Below are 18,975 nucleotides of genomic sequence, written 5' to 3'. Positions count from 1 at the left end.
CTTCCACATACATTGCTGGAAGGCAAGTCTGCAGGACTTCAAATTCAGATTGGAAAATAAAGAGCCTTAGAAAATAAACCATACTAAGTATAAGCCTAGAAACAGTGATAAAAAACCTTGCATATAAACTCTAAATGCAAAAAAGCAAAGAAGTTAACTTTAAAAATTAAGAGTTATCAACAGTGAAGGATTGTTTTCTTATAGAGAAAGCTCATGCTGAGGGTGGATGGGTGTGAGTGGAGGAAATAAATCTGCCAGCACTGTTCTATACACTAAAGTCCAAGGCCCTAATGATCTAGTCCAGGGGTTGGCATATTTGGCCTGTAGAGATGAGTATGTTAAGCTACTGTGGCAACTGTTTCATTCCGCCATTGTAGTGTGAGAGCAGCCCTAGAAGATGGAAACAAATTAGCCTGACTGTAGTCAATGACGTGACCTTTACAGAACACAGCAGATCCTTGATCTAGTGAGTCTATCAAGAAATCATTCATTGATGCCTTTCACTCATCATTTATTGACATCATTGCCAACAACACCTTGAGCTGAATTTTGGAGGATCTTTGAGGCGTTCAACTTCATAAGACCACAATATTGAGCTATATTTTTATTGGTAAACCAAAGAAGTTGGTGATTTTTAGAATTTTTCACTGAAATCTAACCTTTGTCAGAGATCTTTCTACATTAGTTTCCTTTTTTTTTCTTCTTCTTTTTTTTTTTTTTTCCCACCAAGAGGGAAATGTAATCCGAATTAGCTAGGATCAAAACTTGAAGGCAACCTTACAAGCATCTGCTTTCAGGCAGTCTCCTAGCTCTGTAATTTCTACACCTAACTGCTTGGTTTAGAACAAGCAACCTAATTACCTCATGGATTGATTTCCAAAATACATGTTGCTGATTTTCCTAGGATGTTATAAAGGTCTGAGTTTCTGGGTTAGTGCAAACTTTTCTTATAATTAAAAGACAGAACTGATGCACTCTAAAGAGTCAAACTTGGGCTTCAAGTAGGACCTCTGGCTTTTGTTATTTTGTCATTTATTTTCCTTCTAGGGTTCAGCTGTATTTCATATTGTTTCAGTAATATATTTCTATGCACTTTAAATCTTACATTGATTTAAATATTTCCTACCAGAAAATGAGAGTTGAACATCTTAAAACTAAGAATTTGACATTCTTAAACAACTACCTTATGCTGGTTTATTTGGCTAAATGCAGTTGTTCTTAGGAGCTCATGTAAACAAAACAAAAAGTTGCAAAGTATAAAATAAAGTTCTTGGCATTTTCTAAATGCCTAGATTATCTATTCCCACTGCTTTTTTAAAATGAGAAATTAAATTTATCAAGAAAAAACACAAACTTCCCTCCACTTAATCCATATTTGAGAAGTTCTCATTTACTTCGGTTTTATGAATCTACTTGAATTGACTTCTGGTTAGTATCAACTGTTGCTTTGGAATGTTTTGCAAGGAAGTTATTTTTTTTTAAGAGAAACAGACTATGTTAAATACCATAATATCACTAAATTGGACAATTTTTCTCCAACAAGTAACAGACTCAGACAATTAAAGCCATCCTAAATAAGGACCTGGCCTTTTTAAAAATCTTTTTAAAAATAAGAAAGAAATGTGTTTGTGAGAACGTGTCATTTTTAATTAAATTTATTTCATCCCATGTAATTTGATGTTTCTAATAACTTAAATTATAGATTTTTTTAAAGATTTGAAACATAATAATATGTTTTCAGAAGTTCAGTTGTTAAAAATTTGGGGAGATAACCTTAAAGTATGTTTAATCCACCTCAAGTAACTAATTACAGTTCCTATGCCTTGATCGCCTGTGCGTAGCAGGTGACAGGGACAAAAAATTACTTTGTTGGGTTGATTTCTTCCCATATGATCTCTCTTTTCAGGGATATTTTTCTTTTGATAATAGTGATAGAACAAAATGATATGCATGAAAAAAAAGGTTTTTTAAGTTTTTAAAATTAAAGTATAGTCTGCATACAATAGAATATTACTTTCAGGTGTACAACACAGTAATTCAACATTTATATAGGTACCTTGTGATGTGATCATCACACTGAGTCCAGTAACCATCTATCCCCGTGCCAAGTTACTACAGTACCACTGATTATGTCCCCTGTATTGTACACTACATCTCCGAGGCTTATTTATTTTATAGCTGGAAGTTTGTTTTGACACATAAGGATCCCCATTGATAGGATCGTTGGGAAGGGGGTGGGGCAAAGTCTCCCTCCTCAGGCACACCTGAGTTCTTAGCCCAGCCCTACAACCCCTCCAATTTAGTTAAGTACTATGGCCTTTGAACCTCAGCTTGTTTATCTGTAAAATAGGGATGAGAACACCTGCTCTGAAGAATTAGACATACATTCATTCAAAAAGTCATTGACACCTTCTCATGGATGCCCTGACTCCACCATTTCCTTGCTGCGCCTTCTTTAGCAGGTTGCTTAGCTTCTCTGTGATTTGGTTTCCTCATCTGAGAAGGATATCACCATATCTATCTCTCATTGAGAGAGGGGATTAATGAGGGAATTATGTAGTGTTTAGAATGACACTTAGCACATGGTAAGTGCTCAATAAATATTAAATATTATTGTTGTTGTTGTGATCATTATTTGTAAAGCTTTATTAGTGGTGGCCAATAGACAACTAAATATTAGGCTTACAGTCTAGCAGAGAAGAGAGACCATAAATGCCAGTGATGTTATATGACTTGTGCTGTCACTGAAGAGAAAGGGTAAAATGGAAGCAAAAAGATAGGGCAGACTTGTAGACCCAAAAGAAATGCCTCCTACACTTAAGCCTGAGAGCCCAACAGGAGTTAGCTGCACATAGTAGTGGGAATGGGGACAGAAAATGTGAAAGTGACCATGGAGCATGGAGCACTAGAGAAACTTGAAAGGCACTTATTCAGAGGCTTTAAAATGTGAAGTACAGGGTTGGGGGGAGAGGGTGAAGAATAAAGCTAGAGTGGTAGGTAGAGGAAATTTTATGGAGGGCCCTACAAACCTTATTAAAAATTTTGGATTTTATACTGACTGCTATGGAAAGCTGAAAAGAGATTTAAGTGGGAAATTAAGAAGAGTTTCCTTTGAAAAGCATCATTGACTGCATTTGAAAGACTCCATTGAAAGGGCAGGACTGGAGGCAGGGAAGCCAGGTAGGAGGCTGTGGCAGGGACCCAGTCAGGAGAGGTGTGTGGGGGTCTTGGATTACGGATTCAGGTAACGCAAGTGGGGGTGGGGGTAGGAGGCAGATTTGTGAAATACAGAGAAGGTGAGTTCACATACCAGCTAAGTTTATTACTGTTATGGAAATACACATTTATTCAACCCAGTAAGTTGGATTATAATAAAAATGGGTCAGTAGTTGAGAATCCATTAAAGAGACCCATTAAAATGTTATTTTACTGATAACAATAAAGTACCAAAATGTTTCACTCAATATGCAAAGAGCCTGTGAAAGAGGCTGCTTGCAGTCAATGATGTCTTTACTGGCATTAACTTTCCCAATGACGCTCCTACTTTTCCAGTTTCCAAACTGCCACTGTGTGGGTGCAGATATGATTATGTATTCCTCTTGCTTATAACTCATTGTCTTCCCGTTGTTAAAGATAAAATCCTAACTTCTACGACCTGCCTACATTTCCTGCCTCATTGTGGTCCTTCCCCTTCCTCTTGCCACCCCACGAGCTTGCTTCCATTTGGTTCAGTTTGCTTTAGGGCCTTTGCTGAACTCCTCCACCCATTTTTAAAAATCCCATTTATCCTTCTGATCTCAGTTTTCTGTAAGAGGCCACTCCTTACAGAAGCTTCCTTCATGCTCCTAGTCTGGAGGCTGACACCCTTGGTAAATACAACCACAGCTCCCTACATTTCCCACTTGCAGGACTCATCACCATGTTCATTTTATATTCTGTGGTTATATGATTGGTGTTTATTCCTTTAAAGAAAATAAAGTAAGGAATAGGGTTTTTACAGAAGGACTTCTTTGCAAAATATTTGATTCCTTCGATGGCCCCCTTGGTGGCATAGTTTATCTTTTATTTCTCAGGAAGTAGATTAACATTTACTGGAGTAGAAACTTCAAAAAAAGTTGTCATGCCTTTTATTAACTACAAAATAAAAAGTTTCCAAGATGAGAGACTCCCTGTCTCCTGCGGCCCCTCTGATACGCTGGGCCTCCTTGGGCAACATGTATGCCCATAACCCTCTCTGAATGCACCGCAGGGCCCGCACAGGCTGAGGCACTCGAAGCTCGTTCACTCTCTCTTCTTAGCACTTGTGACTTCATGTGGTTCTCACCCACCCTGCAGTGGGGCATGTTGGCAACATGTAGGGTGCAAGGGCCACAGACCCGAGTGCAAGGCAGTCAGTGCAACTCCACTGCCCAAGGCCTCCCTGTACCCAAGGACACGGACAGACTCAGCAAGAATCCCAGCCGTTTGCGCCATGTCCGTCATCCATGTCCCTCCCTAGGATTGTCATGGACAAAATTCCAACCGTTCCAGGGTTTCCCTGATGGAGAGAAATGGCCAGGTACCAATTAGTTGGGCCTACAGAGCCTTCTCCACTCTTTCTCTTCCTCTGCAGAGGCATCCTCACTCCCACCCAGGCACTTCAGCCTCACTGTCTGGAACATGAAAAACCTTGACGCGTGGGTTTCCTTGATGCCTAGTAATTACCCATTCCTCCAGCCTCAGACACTGGGACTTCCAGACCTTCCCCTTCAGCCCCCTCCTTCCTCCATCGTCACCCCCTTCTACTCCCTTGCCACCAGCCCATACTCAGTGACCAGAGGCACCAGAGGATTTCTACGTGGTAGCGACATCACAGGCAGCCACCTAGAAGATGGAGCAGTGCTGGGAAAGGAGGCTTGAAACTGAGTCTGCAGAGCAAGTGTGGGGGTCTTACTCAGGGAGCACTGGGGGGGCATCCAGGGAGGGTCGATACTCAGCCCAGAATCATACAGCTCTCTACTGAGCTCCCTCTCTTAGCAATCACTTGCCAGTTCTTGGGGCAGCACTGTCGTTCACACGTGGTTGACACTCCAATAAGAATCTTAATTAGGAATCCTAATTAAATATCAGGCTGAAACCTCTGATTCCTAATAGGCACAGGTGTAGCTGGCTCACCAGGCTGAACGTCGGCCTGACCCTCGCTTCCCTCTTCTCTCCTGCCCCCTGTTGGAGTGGAGCTGGGCCCTGACCCCAGGAGCAGCCTATTGAGAGAAGGCTTGACAGAGGACAGGCTGATTGCTTCATTCTCTCACTCACCCTCTTGGCAATAATTTACTGAATTCTTCCTTAGGCAAGATGCTAAGAATATTAGAGTGAGTTAGACAGAATCCCCACTTCCTCAAGGAACCAATAACTCAATGGGAGAGAGATCAGCAAGTAAGCAGTTACGTGACATCAGACAGTGCTCTGATGGAGGCGGCCACAAGGCAAGAGGCCAGGCTCCCCTCTGGGGACTAAGGGAAGTAGTCCCAAAGGTATTGGTTTTCTATACAAACTTTCAACTGGACCTGTCTTCTGGTACCCCTCAGTGCCCTCCTTTATCTCCTAAGCATCCGCTTTTGAAGTGAAACAGAACGTTGCTTTGGAAAGCAATGCTCGCCCGGGTCAGACGACATCCCACTGTCCTCTCATGCTTGGGAACTCAGAAGGGAGTTCCCCAAGAGGAGTGCATGTGTCCCCCAGTGCAAAATGAAGTGCTGGATGAGTCCGAACCTCTCCCGACTTTCATTTTTATTTCTATCTAAAAATAGAAAAGGCTTGGGCTCTCTCCACATCAAATGTGGACCGACACATGGGTCCTCAGCTGATGTGTGTGTTGGTCACTGTCACAAGAGGTGGCGAGGCACAGACTTACTTGCTCACTGGCTCACTTTTGCTTCATGTGCTGCATCGCCAGCTACCTGAGCCCACAATTTACTGATTATATTATCTAGATTTGACTGACTACAAAAGAAACCACAGACTAAGAAAATTCTTATCGTAAGAGCTTAAGTGAACAGAAAGTAGAGGAGCCAATACTCCTAACAGGAGCCATGTTTGCAGTTAAAAAACTATTCCATTTTATGTTAACCTTTATGACTGTCTATTTCACTTAAAATCTATAGTGTACAAAATGTGACTATACAACAGACTATTCTCAGATTTATAAATAAATAAATTCACAGTATGTACGCTTTCAATGTTTCATTGATAGTGAATTTCCATGAAAAATGCATGTGGACCCCTGGCTTAATTTGCCAGTAATCCCCACCCCAAAGCAGGCAGCTCGTCCCTGTCGGGCAGCGACTGTCCTGGCCAGCTGGCTTCCACTTTCCTCTCCTCCACATTGAAAGTCCCGGCACATGTATGTTGCAACAGGGGCCACACCAGCAATGGAACAAGGAAACAAAAGCGGTGCCAACAGAAATCCAGAGGAACTGTTTCTGTTTCCTAGCTGAATTCCCACACAGGGAGGAAAGTAACGGAGAACTCTACACCTTTCTGGATGTGGCAGGCCAGCATCCACTCAGGTGACAAGCACACTGCTCACTTCTGCTGGAGGTATCTCTGAGCTCCGAGATGGTTTTATGAAATCCTCTCTTTGATTTGGCTCCTGGTGGTTTGCAGTTTGAAATCTTACCTTGTTCTGGATGGAAACCACGTAAAAGTATCACAATCTATGTTGTTTCCATTCTAGACTACGAATTCACTGGCACCCACCCAAGCCAAACCTCAGCCCTGATTTCCTCAATATTTGGCTCACATTTATAAACCTCAGAGAACCTCCCAGCCAACCTGGCTTGAATATAAACTCTCTTTACCCACATTTCACACAGCTCTGCTTTTAAAACCAGCAAATCTGGAATGGACTGCTCACGAGTCCCATAGCTTCTGTCCAGTGGTGCCATATGTAACTTGTGTATTGTTTGCTTAAAAAAAAGGAAGAAAGAGTACTCCATGGTTCAAAGTGAGCAAGCTTAATAGACCTGTAATGATCTTGGCAACCATTTTCAAAGTTGCAACAGTGAATCATTGTAGATCTAGCTATATATCCTACAGACACATGGAGAATATTAACAAAAATCCTCCCACAAAGTTTCTTTTAGAGCTTAAACTGCAATTTGCTGAATGTTTTCTCTCATTTTCTGCAGAAAGGACATGATCCCTTTTAAAATAAATACCCTAATGCTTTCTACATATTGCAGTTTTTAAAATGCATACATGTTTGCAGAGTCCCCAGCAGAAGCAGTATTGGCACATGGCAACAGGTCGCAGTTTGCATCATGACATTGCAGAGTTCACACCACCTGGGAAAAATGTTGGCTCTGTAATGAATGCTTATATTGTACGGACAGGAGAAATACGCCATGTGTATTACACCCTATAAATGTAATACAGGAAATTAACATAAAGGCCTCTGCAAAGTACAAGTTTATATACCTCTCTCCCACGAAGGGTCTCAAGACTTGACTTCATCCCTGAAACGCCGGGCATAGATCTCTCATAAGTCCAAGTGTTAATTCTTCAGCAGTCCTACACATACTCCCAGTACACGGAGAGAAAGAGTCTCCATTTGTTTTCCTTTCCTAATGTTTATTATAGCACCTGGGACACATAAGCAAGAGCTGGTGGTCAGACCTCTGGCCAAATCCAGAGACTCAGGCATAAGAAAACGCGTGTGCCTGGTAGAGGAGGGAGAGGGGTGCTCCATTGAGGACGTGCACATGCAGGCTTCCTGGCTGGTGACTCCTGCTCCGGTGGGCTTCGGCCTGCAGTTTAGATGCATGTGGACAGGATAAAACCCAAACATGGAAAAGAGCAAAGTGCTGGTGTTTTAGGTTCTGCAGCTGCCAGGCCACAGAGTCAAAGAGGATGAGTCTTAAACTACGTGGAAGAAATAAAAAGAGGAGAGATGAGATAAGTACACGTATACCACAGGCTAAAAGCAAAAGCCCTTTAAACAGAGGTTTAGAAACTGGGGTGAGAGGGTGGGTATTTCTTCACCTACCGACGTTATTGATATAAATACCATTTTCCCTGCAAATTGCATAAACTTCCATCTCACATTGTGGTGTAGGAAGTAGATACAGACTTTTCTTCTGTGTGCAGTTCTCAAGAGACCAGTGTCCTTACCAAGGCCTCTGTTGATTTTGAACCTGAGTATCTTAATCACAAATCAGGCAGCACTTTGAATTTAATGGGAGGTCTCCCTAAAATTTAGGGGTCTCCCTAAATTTAATGGAAACCACTGAAGAGATTCATCTCCTGGAAGGTGAATTGACATGTCTGGTGGTTAATTCATGGCCTTATCTTCACTTCAATTAGTCTTTAACGACCACTGTCATTGATCGAATCTAAGGCACCATAGAGTGCCATGTTTACTCTTATTTTCTGTTCCTCTAAGAAAAAGAACACACTTCAGTTACAACTGTAAGAACCATCTTTGCGAGATGCACACTGATGTCGGAGGTGTTGAATGTGAAAATATGCGTGACTTAGAATTCATGAACTAGTGTATTTGTTGCGGGCCCATCAGATGGCAGGTATTGTCAAACTTGTCACTTTACTCATGGAATTTACTGCCCAGTCAGACAAGGGACAAAACCACATCTAACACCACCAGTTCTTCCATAGGGCTGACTGCAGGGAAGCCAGACTCTCTCCCTCTTTAGCCTTTCACGTCAGAGAGACAAGTTAGTCCTGCCTGCCTGCTGTGTTTAACAAGGGAGCACGTAAATAAAATGGGAAAATAGTGCAAATCCAATATCATACTATGTATTACAGTGATACAGTAATTCATTAAGGTGCCTAGGTACAAAATTATATACAGAAGGCATGTATACCGACAGCAACGCCTGGAAGACTCGATAGCAATAAAGACCTCACCTATGATGACATCGAAAGATAAAATATGTAGGAATAAACTCAACAAGAAGCATCAAGATTAATTTAAAGAAAAAAGTTAAATGCTTCTGAGATAAGCAAAACAAAACTTGAAGAAATAAAAAGGCATAAAATGTCCTTTACTTCACTCATTCAGCAATTGGTTACTGAGCCCCATGTATTGCCACTCTGAGATCCTTCAGAGATCGCTGCCTCTTGGCGCAGCGACAAGTGTTTCACATGGCAGCTGCTCTGCCCGCCTGAGTCTGCGTGGTGAGGATAAGAAGAGCATCCTGCTTCCTGACAGAAGACGTGTATTACCAGTAAGAAATAAACCTTTGTTATTTAAACCCCTGTGAGATTGGGACGATTTGTTATTTCAGCATAACCTAGCCTTACCCAGTAACAAGCTTTCTAATGAAAAGACACAAGGAAGAAGCAGTAGAAGGAAAAAAAAAAAAGAGAGATTATCTGGAAGGTCCCAAATCCATCATATATAAATCCCCGTTTCTCCCATTGGAGTGGATTTTGGATTGAATAGCTCTATGTCTACAGGATGAATCAGCTGCAGTTTTAATGTCTCTCTAGGATACATCAATTAACTTTCATTCATTAGCATGGCTGTGGTTCAGAAAGTCATTAATTGCAGGTTTCTTTAAATAAAAGATCATTTGTATCTTCTAAAAGGATGCTTTAAATAAAAAGTTAATACAAGGTGTTCTCTAGAACAGCCTCATTTATCCTTCTGTCCTAAGTTCTATCAGTATGTTTCCAAGGGGATCTAGTTGACATTAAAACTAGGGCTGAGGGACAGAGTTACAGACTTGCTATTAGCCCTTTATTTCCTACAGTCCAAAACTCTTCTCCTCATACACACTCTTAGGTGTTGACTTTATTATTTCAGTGACAAAACAATCAGAAAAAAATTTCCTTGACTGCCCACCACCAAGTCTTCTAAACTACCTGAAATTGCATTTTCATTTCTTATACTGCCCTTATTTGGTATTGATATAAGTTTACACTCATAAAATAAATAACATTTTTAAACTCGTAGAATAAATTTGAAAGCATTATCTGGGAAAGTTTTTATGAGATTGGAATGATCACTTCCTTGAAATTTTTTGAAGCTTACTTATAAAATTGACTGGGCATATTGTTTTCTTGTGAGAGGATTTTAAATTGCAAATACAAATGCTTTAACGGTGATAGGAATATTTAATTTTCTATTTCTTTTTGAGCCATTTTAATTCTAATTTTCTATTTCTTTTGGAGAACTAATTTCTTGGAAATTATCCACTTTATCAAAAGTTTAATTTTTTGGAATAAAATTCTCAATTATATTCACTGACTATTTTTTAAATCTTTTTTGTATCTTTGCGTATGGCTTATTTTTACTTCTAGTCCTTATTTGTGCTTTATTTACTCTTTTCTTTGTATATAAGCCTAGCCTGAGGAATGTCTCTTTATTAGCTAGCCTTCAAAACCAACTTTTATTCCACCCAATTTCAGGTCACTGATTATTTTTGAATTATGTCCATCACAAAATTTTATAACACCATAAAAAACTAACCAGATTTATTATGCTATTCACAATTCATGCACCTGTCTTTTAAGATATGGTACTATACAATTTTTCTCCAAGAAAGGGTGGAAAAGTCACTCAGATGTTTAGGAGAAGCCTAATCTTGCTCCTATATTTAAATCAGAAATTCTTGAACTTCAGCACTGTGCAGCTGACGTTACCATTGCAGATACAATATAATAAATTTTGAAAACAAGATATCATAAAGGAATAACAATATGAGTAATTTAAAAGATCATTAATAGTTGCTTTTTTGAAGTCTTTATACCTACAGTGAGCCTATTTAGCACAGTCACAGCTATGTCTTAGTAAATAAGCAAGATTCTCAGTTGTTTAAATTACAACAAATTTCATAAAATAAATAATCCTTTGTTGTGTTTCTCTCTATGTGAACCCCAGTATGCAGCAGAGGAAGTTGGTATCAATATATGCAGGTGATGTTGGCTCTACCACTTACCAGCTATGTTACATTGGGAGAGTTACTTGAAATCTCAGTTTTCTCAGTATGAATTATATAAATTTAATTAATAATGAATGCATCTCAGCTTTTGTAAGAATTAACTCAAATATTATTCATGAAGAGCTTAAAACAATGCCTGGCACTTAACAAAACCCTGTAAACGTGTAATTTGTATTTATTTTCAGATATATGTCTCCAATCCTGTTTGCTAAGAATGGTATTTCATTCATCCATACTTTTATTTAGTAAAACATAATTGTGACAAGATATACTAGATAGTCCTTTGTATTAACAATCACAATAATATAAAACTCAAGCAACTTGTAGCAAATACGGAAGCACAGTTTCTCTTGTACCTGAGTGTTTCTCACAGTGTGCTGTGCATAGGAACCACCTGGGGCTATTACTAAAACGTAGATTCTGATCTACTTAAGTGTCTAACAAGCTCCCGTGTGACACTGATGCCCCTCGTCTTTGGACCACAATTTGAGTGGCAATGCTTCGAAACACTACCTATGACTTGAAATTAAAATGTTACTGTGGGGTGTAGTACTTCAAATTGAAGACATAAAGGTATAAAATAAGGGGGAAAATATGAACAAACTTTGGTCTAAATGGTACATTAAACCAGGGGTGTCTGCAAAAACCTTCTACGTAAAAGGGTTTATTTACAAATCAATTTCTATAATAGACTACCACTCTTATTCATCTTCTCAATTCATACTTTCTGTGAGCATGTAGTGACCAAGTTTCCTGAACTGTGAAGACACTTGATGTGTATGAGGATATCAGATGAGAATATTAGAAACAAAGGTGTCCTAAAAATTTGAGATGCATGACCCCAGACAGCTGCTTTCAGTGGCTGATACACGTGCTGGGTCCCACAGCAGAGTCTCTGATTTATGACTCTATAAAATTGGTCCCTATCACTGCCACTGCTTCAGACCAATAATTTGACAAGTAGGGGACAGGGGTAGGAGAGTGACAGGGCAGGAGCTAGCAGAATGCCACCGCCAGAGGTCAGCATCAAAACCACAGACTTTGGGGCTGAGTATAAGTGTGAAATAAAGCATTTCATTCAATCATCAGGAATAAGGTGCAGAGGGACATATGCTGATTTACACTTAGCCTACATTGTAAGTGGATTGTAATTTTGTATGTTATACCCTCCTTTATAAAATTAAAGGGAATGTAGGTAGTTTATGTAAATATATATACACTGTAACAAAATTTAAAATAAAGGTTATGAGGAAATCAGAGAAGCAATAAAGTGACGAGAGCAGCAAAGCAGCAGTAAAGATAATATTCAAATCCATGCCTTGAGATCCTTTATATTTATGAGATGTAAAAAAAGAAAAGAAAAAGAAAAAAGATAAAAGATTCTGGCTGGTTTTTGCCACTGATTGAAAGAGGGAAACAATAGTTTAGTTATATGACTTAAAAGGCCTGAAAGATAACACTGAAGAGTTGGTCAGGGACCCCTCCACCAAGCAGAGCAAACAGCAGCTCCTTCTTCACGTAGAGGACCCAGAAAGACAGACAACCACAGCCAGGCAGGCATCCCTGCAGTGAAAGCAGCAGCAAGGCACACAAAGGCTCCTTCACACCCCCTCTCCAAGCACGCAAGTGGCATCACAGCAGGGCGGAGTTCAGCGCCGCCGTTCCCAGTGCTGTCCAACCAGCACGTTTCTCTCAGTCAACATAGTCATATAATCAACTTTATAGGATCAAAAGATGCGCTTAAGGCTGATGCTGCTCATGTTTCCAAGTGTCAGGACCTACCGTAAATCTCCCTTCCTAAAATAAATCCAGAAACTAGTTCTATCCTTGTCGGGCATCCGAGGATAGGCACAGTCTACAAAGAGTCTATACCCTCTAGCTCCAGACGTCTAAAAGCAAACCCCAGCCGCCGCCAGAAATCCATATACATATAAAAGAATTGCAGAACCAAAATAAACTAAACTATTTTCCCTTGGTGATCCCTTTGTGTTCATCAAATCTTATCTAAAATAATTTATCCACAGTCCCAGGCACAGGGAAGGAATTTAACTTCAGCAGTGATTCAGAGTCGAATAAACACAAGCATGTGCCTTTGGCACAAGAAAGCCTGGCGACAGGATGTGGCTGCAAAACAGAAAAATATTTCCCCTTCAAGTCACTGGTATCATGAAGCCTCTGGTAAGAAAAGATTAAGAGGTCATTTTCTGGCTGGAATTTCCCTAGCGCCAGGACAGCTTGACGTAGTCCCCGAGGCTGGAAGATGGACACTGCACTGAGGAGATGGAGCAGCGCTAGGGACTGCCGTGTGGCTGGTTAGTTCCACTCCAGCATTTCTCAAACCAGTGTCCTTGCAGTCCGCAGCTTGCCACAGATATCTCCAGGGCGAGAAGCTATACATTTGGGCATTCGCATTGGATGGAGGTTCAGGCAGGACATCTGTGTGGCCAAGTCTATTAATTACTTTATCCCCAATGCCAAAATAATAACCTTCTACCTACATGCGCCTGTCAGCAGCTTAAGGGCAGGGTCAAATAGCCAAAAGTACATCTATGAAGGACAACAATCATACCTGTCCATTCCCATGTCTGAACTTAGAGAATTTTAAAAGCAAGAATTGGGTGGGGTGGGGTGGGGGGTATTGGATAAAAGTCAAAAGTTACAAACTTCCAGTTACAAGATAAATAAGTACTAGAGATGTAATGTACAACGTGATGACTACAGTTAACACTGCTGTGTGGTGTAGTGGAAAGTGGTTAAGGGTTCTCATCACAAGAAAAAAACACCACCGTGTTTTCTTCTTTTTTTGTATCTGTATCTCACATCGATGTGAGAGAGAAACATCGATCAGTTGCCTCCTGTACACGCTCCGACAGGGGATTGAACCCACAATCCAGGCATGTGCCCCGACCAGGAATCCGACTCACAACCTCTTGGTGTATGCGATGATGCTCCATCCAACCAACGGAGCCACCTGGCCAGGGCATGGGATGTTTATTTTTAAAAACTAGATTCTCTTGTTCTGTTTTCTCAGAGCTGCAGTATCACGCAGTATGGCACAGTGTAGCTTTGGGGTCCTTGGTTTAAGTTCCAGTTCTACAAATAACTTGCTGTGAACTTGAGTTAGTTATATAACCTCTCCACAGCGCACTTCCTTCATTTACAAAGTGGAGCTAATAATAGTAGCTACATTACATATTATGTATATTACATAATATTTATGTATATTTCATGGTCTAATGTTATATGTGCAGAGCTCAATAACAATTTACATTATTACTTAAATGTAAAAAATCATGTAAAATCTTGTTTTAATTTAGCCACTGAAGGAGAATCTCAAAGACCTCTACCTAGTCACACTTTCTTGGACTTTTTTGAGGGAATGATTAAGATGAAAGCATAACACTATACCTTTTTTTCTTAATTTTTTATTGAATTTGTTTCAGTGGCATTGGTTAATAAAATTATATAGATTTCAAGTGTACAATTCTATAATACATCATCTGTATATTGTATTGTGTGTTCACCATCCAAAATCAAGCCTCCTTTCCTCACCATTTGTCCCCCCTCTACCCTCTCCTATCTGCCCCACTCCCTTTTTTCCCTCTGGTAATCACCATACTCTTGTCTGGGTCTATGTATATCTCTTATTTTTTATCTCAGACAAGCATGGAAATAAAAGTCTCTTATTTAGACTAGCATTTTGAAAATTATTTTAAATGGGTGGTATAGAGATTGTTTCATTTTGGAGGCCACAGTAATGATTAAGGAGGGTAGAAGATTTCAACAGCTATCTGATACGGAGACAAACACTGTCCTGCATGCCAGCCCCTGGCCAGTCCTGAAAACATGACTTTTGAGTCTCTCAAAGCAAGAGGTCACAGAGCCATAGCGGTCACCGGGGTCCACTTAAAACTATGTGGCCTCAGAGTCTTAGAATCGCTCCCAGTTTTCCAGTTCTTTCCCAGTGGAACAATTCTGGAGGAAGGAAAAGAAACTATACTTTCAAAATTGGTCTTTCCATCCCTTTTCCCTGAGAACCAAAGATACAGGCACGTAATTGTAAAAAATATATATGGCCTTGTGTTACTGCTCTGTCAAACATCAGACATTGCCAATATTTTATATTGATTCTATTATTTTTTCCAGAGGAGTGTATCATAGTTAGCCAGGTACATTATCGTAATGGTATAAATTAATCTTGTTGACTATTATATTAAATTCTGGGGAATTGCTGACTGTGCTTTAGAAAGCCAAGAATTTTTCTCATATGAAGGTTTTCTAAACTCCAGCCAGATTTTTCATGGTTCATATGTCAGGCAGTTTTGTTCTTGGGGCAAGGATCAAATAGCCTACGACACCACTAGGCATGTCGACAACATTTATAACTTTGATACAGTTATGGGGACAATGAGATGTTGGCAAGGGTGGCAAGGGAAAGGTACTGTGTTGTATAGTCTAGAAACTCAAATTTCTCTTTTGTTAGTATCACAGTGATTGACTGGCTCATGCAAAAAGTCCCAGGAGCTCTTATAGCGAACATCTGGTTGATCCAGAGTAAAACAGTGCTCTGCAAGCTTCCAAGGAGTAGGGTTTACTTTTGTGGCACATGTGTGTTAAGGTGGACGATGAAAGTAGTCCACATTTAACACTAAAGTAGAATGATGGGTGATGGTGGAGGAGGGGGCAGGCGGGAGTCACAGGGCTAGAGCCCCAGATGCTAGGGAGTGAAGCGAACTGCCCTTTATTCCTGCCTGCAGTGCTCCCTCCCTCCCTCCACATGGGGCAGGTGACACTGGAGGGAAAGTCTTGGGTTTGACCAGGGTGCTATGTTTGGTGCTCTTAGATCCAACTCCTGCTTTAGCTACCGAACACCTTTTCTTAAAGGAAATGTTATTCCTTTCTATGCAGTGAAGTCAACATGTTAATTTCAAACGAACATTTGTGTAGTTCTGATTAGACTCCTATGGTAACTCATGAAGCTTGAGACCTAAGGAGTAAAATGGTCTGTCGCAATGACAAAATGACTAATAGCAAAAAGAGATCTGTTACTAACACAACAAGTAGTGGTCCAACTAGTGGAGGAAGTTTGGCAGATTGGACTTAAATTTAACATATTTCAATCTGGTAAGTTTTTAAATTTACTGCTGAGAATGCTTCCAGTCATTAACCAGAAAAGTCAGAAACAGAGAGAGAGAAAAAACAGCCTTTGCAAGATGGATTATAGCTGGAGCTCAGTCCTTTCATAATAGATCAGAATGACATATGGAGTATAAGTTTCTTAGAGCAGGCTTTTCATGGCAAAATTGATCAAGTACTTTCAAGCTGTAGTCAAATATAGGATGACTATGCCAACTATAAGTATCTGGAATTATACTGTTGGAAGGGGGGCTTCAGAAACTACTGCCGTGTTAGAAGATAAATGTGTTCCAAGTGATAGTGATGAAGATATCACTGTAAAAAGAACCCCCCCCCCAAAAAAAGTAAAAGAAATCCTTTGGTATTATTACATTGCCAACACTTGTGCTATTTTTTACTAGCTGATTTTTTAATACTTTCAGTTGGCATGATTTTGGATATAGTACAGGACTGAGAAGTTGCAATGGTTTTAGATTTTTGGAGTGAATACAAAAATATTGTTGGGATGGGATGAATACATTTTGCATGTGATATAAACATGGATCTTTGAATGCCAGAGAGTGGGCCACAGTAGACAGAATAATGTCTCCACAAAGATGTCCATGTTCTCAACACCAGAACTCATAAATATGTTAACTAATGTGGCAAAAGGGACTGTGCAGATGTGACTAATTTAAGGATTTTGAAATAGAGAGATTGTTCTGGATTATCTGACTGGGCCCAATGGAATCACAGGGATCCTTATGAGAGAGGCGGAAGGGTCAAAACAAGAGAAGAGATGCAATGATGGAAGCAGAGGTCAGAAAAAGAAAGAGAGGGAGAAAGACTGAGACCCAGAGACAGATGAACCAAGGATTGTAGGTGGTCCCTAGAAGCTGGAAAAGGCAAAGAAACAGATATTTCCCTAGAACCTAAAGAAGGAACCTATCTTACTGACGCTTTGATTGTAGGACTTCTGATCTCCCAAACTGTAAGACAATAAATGTGGTAATATGCTTACAGCAATAATAATAGAAAACTAATATAGAAGTGTTAAAAAATGAAAATTTTTGTTTTAGTCTTACACTTCTTGGCCTCAAAGGAACTTGGAAATGACATTGGGATCCAGATTATCCACTGTAGCAAATGTTGGAAAGATGGATTCATCCACTGAATAATAGAACCTAAAAATTTGCAACTTAGCCTTAAAGCAGGTACCAGCAACAGTGGCTGGTTTTCCAACAGCTGTGACAGCAATTATATTGGGTTGGATTCCAGAGGGAAAATACTACATTGGTCATTCCACACTTTTGTACTTTAGCAGAGCAGTAATTACCTTCATTTCATTGAATCTCTTCTACAGGGAATAATAATGGTTGGGATTATAACTAGTGTAAAGAAGAATGGAAAATCCTGATAATGTCACTACACCCATGGCTGCTAGTGAAGCAATTCTGTAACTCTTTTTATATTATCTTGGTAAGTCAGGGTTTACACTTCTGTCTCAAGACCTAGTGCTACATATAAGTGGTGCCTTTTTCTTGATTTTAACTCCTATCTGAATTGTAATAGCTGCCAAAACATTTAGTCACAAGGACTGTTTTCTGTCCAAGCTGGAGCTATGGCTAAAAGGGACATTGAGCCTTATGTAAGCAACTTTTTTTAAAAAAAGAATTGTGTTTTGAACCAGAATGAAGAGTAATCATGCTGCCTTTCATAGAATAAATGATAACTGACATAGGTATAAACTCAATCTCTGGAACTAATTAAATAGGGAAGACTATAGAATGTTTGCAATGACTCTGAAACCATATATATGTGTGTGTGTGTGTGTGTGTGTGTGTGTGTGTGTGTGTGTATCAGAAATCTACTTTATTACTGTATTACTAATAATACAAGGTTAGGGGAAAAGCTCTGGTCTCACAGATGTGTTGTACTGTAAAACAAGCTATAAAATGGAAGAGGCCCAACGAAGCTTGTTGTAGTTTTAACCATACCCACCTCCATACCAGCTGAGGATGAATTTAGCAATTACTTGTTGCTAAACTAACCTAAAAATGTTCTGTTTAGCATAAGGTAAAATCACATTTACCTGCATGTATTAATTACAATAAAAGTGTTCTTGGGAGATTATACTTCAAATATTTATTGGCTTTGAGAGATCTTTAATGAAAGCATCGTATCAGTTTTGATTATTGATTTGTTAAAGGATCATTGATTTTTATTTTTTTAGAAAGAATAACCTAAGAGTCATTTGATTCATAAGAACAAGATGGTGTGAAAAATCATACATGTAAGTAAGTGTGTATGTGTGAGTGTGTGTGCGTGTAAGAGAGAAAATAGAGAGATAAAAAAAATTTTGTTGGAAAATTAAACCTTGCATTGTTAATAGAAAAAATAACAGAGCTATTGGAATATTATCATTATGAAGTGATTATTTAACACATTTCATTGATATGCTTTGTCATTTGCTCCGTCACTTTTTCTGATGGTGAGAATTTAGTACTTGTTACCTACATAATTAATTGGGGGGTTTTTCTAACCAAAAATAAACTGCACTGGTCAGGGAAGATGTTGAAGTAGGAAGTACCAGAAATCCATCTCTCCACCCAGACAATTGTACTGGCAGAAACTGTCTGAAGTAACTATTTTGGATTCTGGAGTCTATTTGAGGTTTACAGATTCCAGGGGAAAGACTGGCTGGTAAACTGTGGTTAATTTCAGCCTTTGTCATGATAGCAGCAACCCAAACCCCACTCCCCAGCCCTATGGCAGGCAGCTATACATGAGTTCCTGGTGTGATTTGCTAGCACCAGGGTGAGCAACAAGGACCTTTTCTTCCAAATATTGGGATTCTGTGATCTTATTGCTGCCTTTGAATGGAAAGATGCAGGCACAGAGACTGACCACCAATGTT

General features: G+C 39.7%; 1 pseudogene; it reads left to right on the top strand.

The window, feature by feature from the left end:
• Positions 1-16,282: 16,282 nt before the first annotated feature.
• LOC148092744 (solute carrier family 41 member 2 pseudogene) lies at positions 16,283-17,687 on the top strand (annotated as a pseudogene).
• The last annotated feature ends 1,288 nt before the right edge of the window (positions 17,688-18,975 follow it).

The sequence above is a fragment of the Miniopterus natalensis genome, chromosome 7, assembly GCF_054644295.1.
Source record: "Miniopterus natalensis isolate mMinNat1 chromosome 7, mMinNat1.hap1, whole genome shotgun sequence".
Lineage (NCBI taxonomy): Eukaryota > Metazoa > Chordata > Mammalia > Chiroptera > Miniopteridae > Miniopterus > Miniopterus natalensis.
This window is presented reverse-complemented; position numbering and strand designations above follow the sequence as displayed.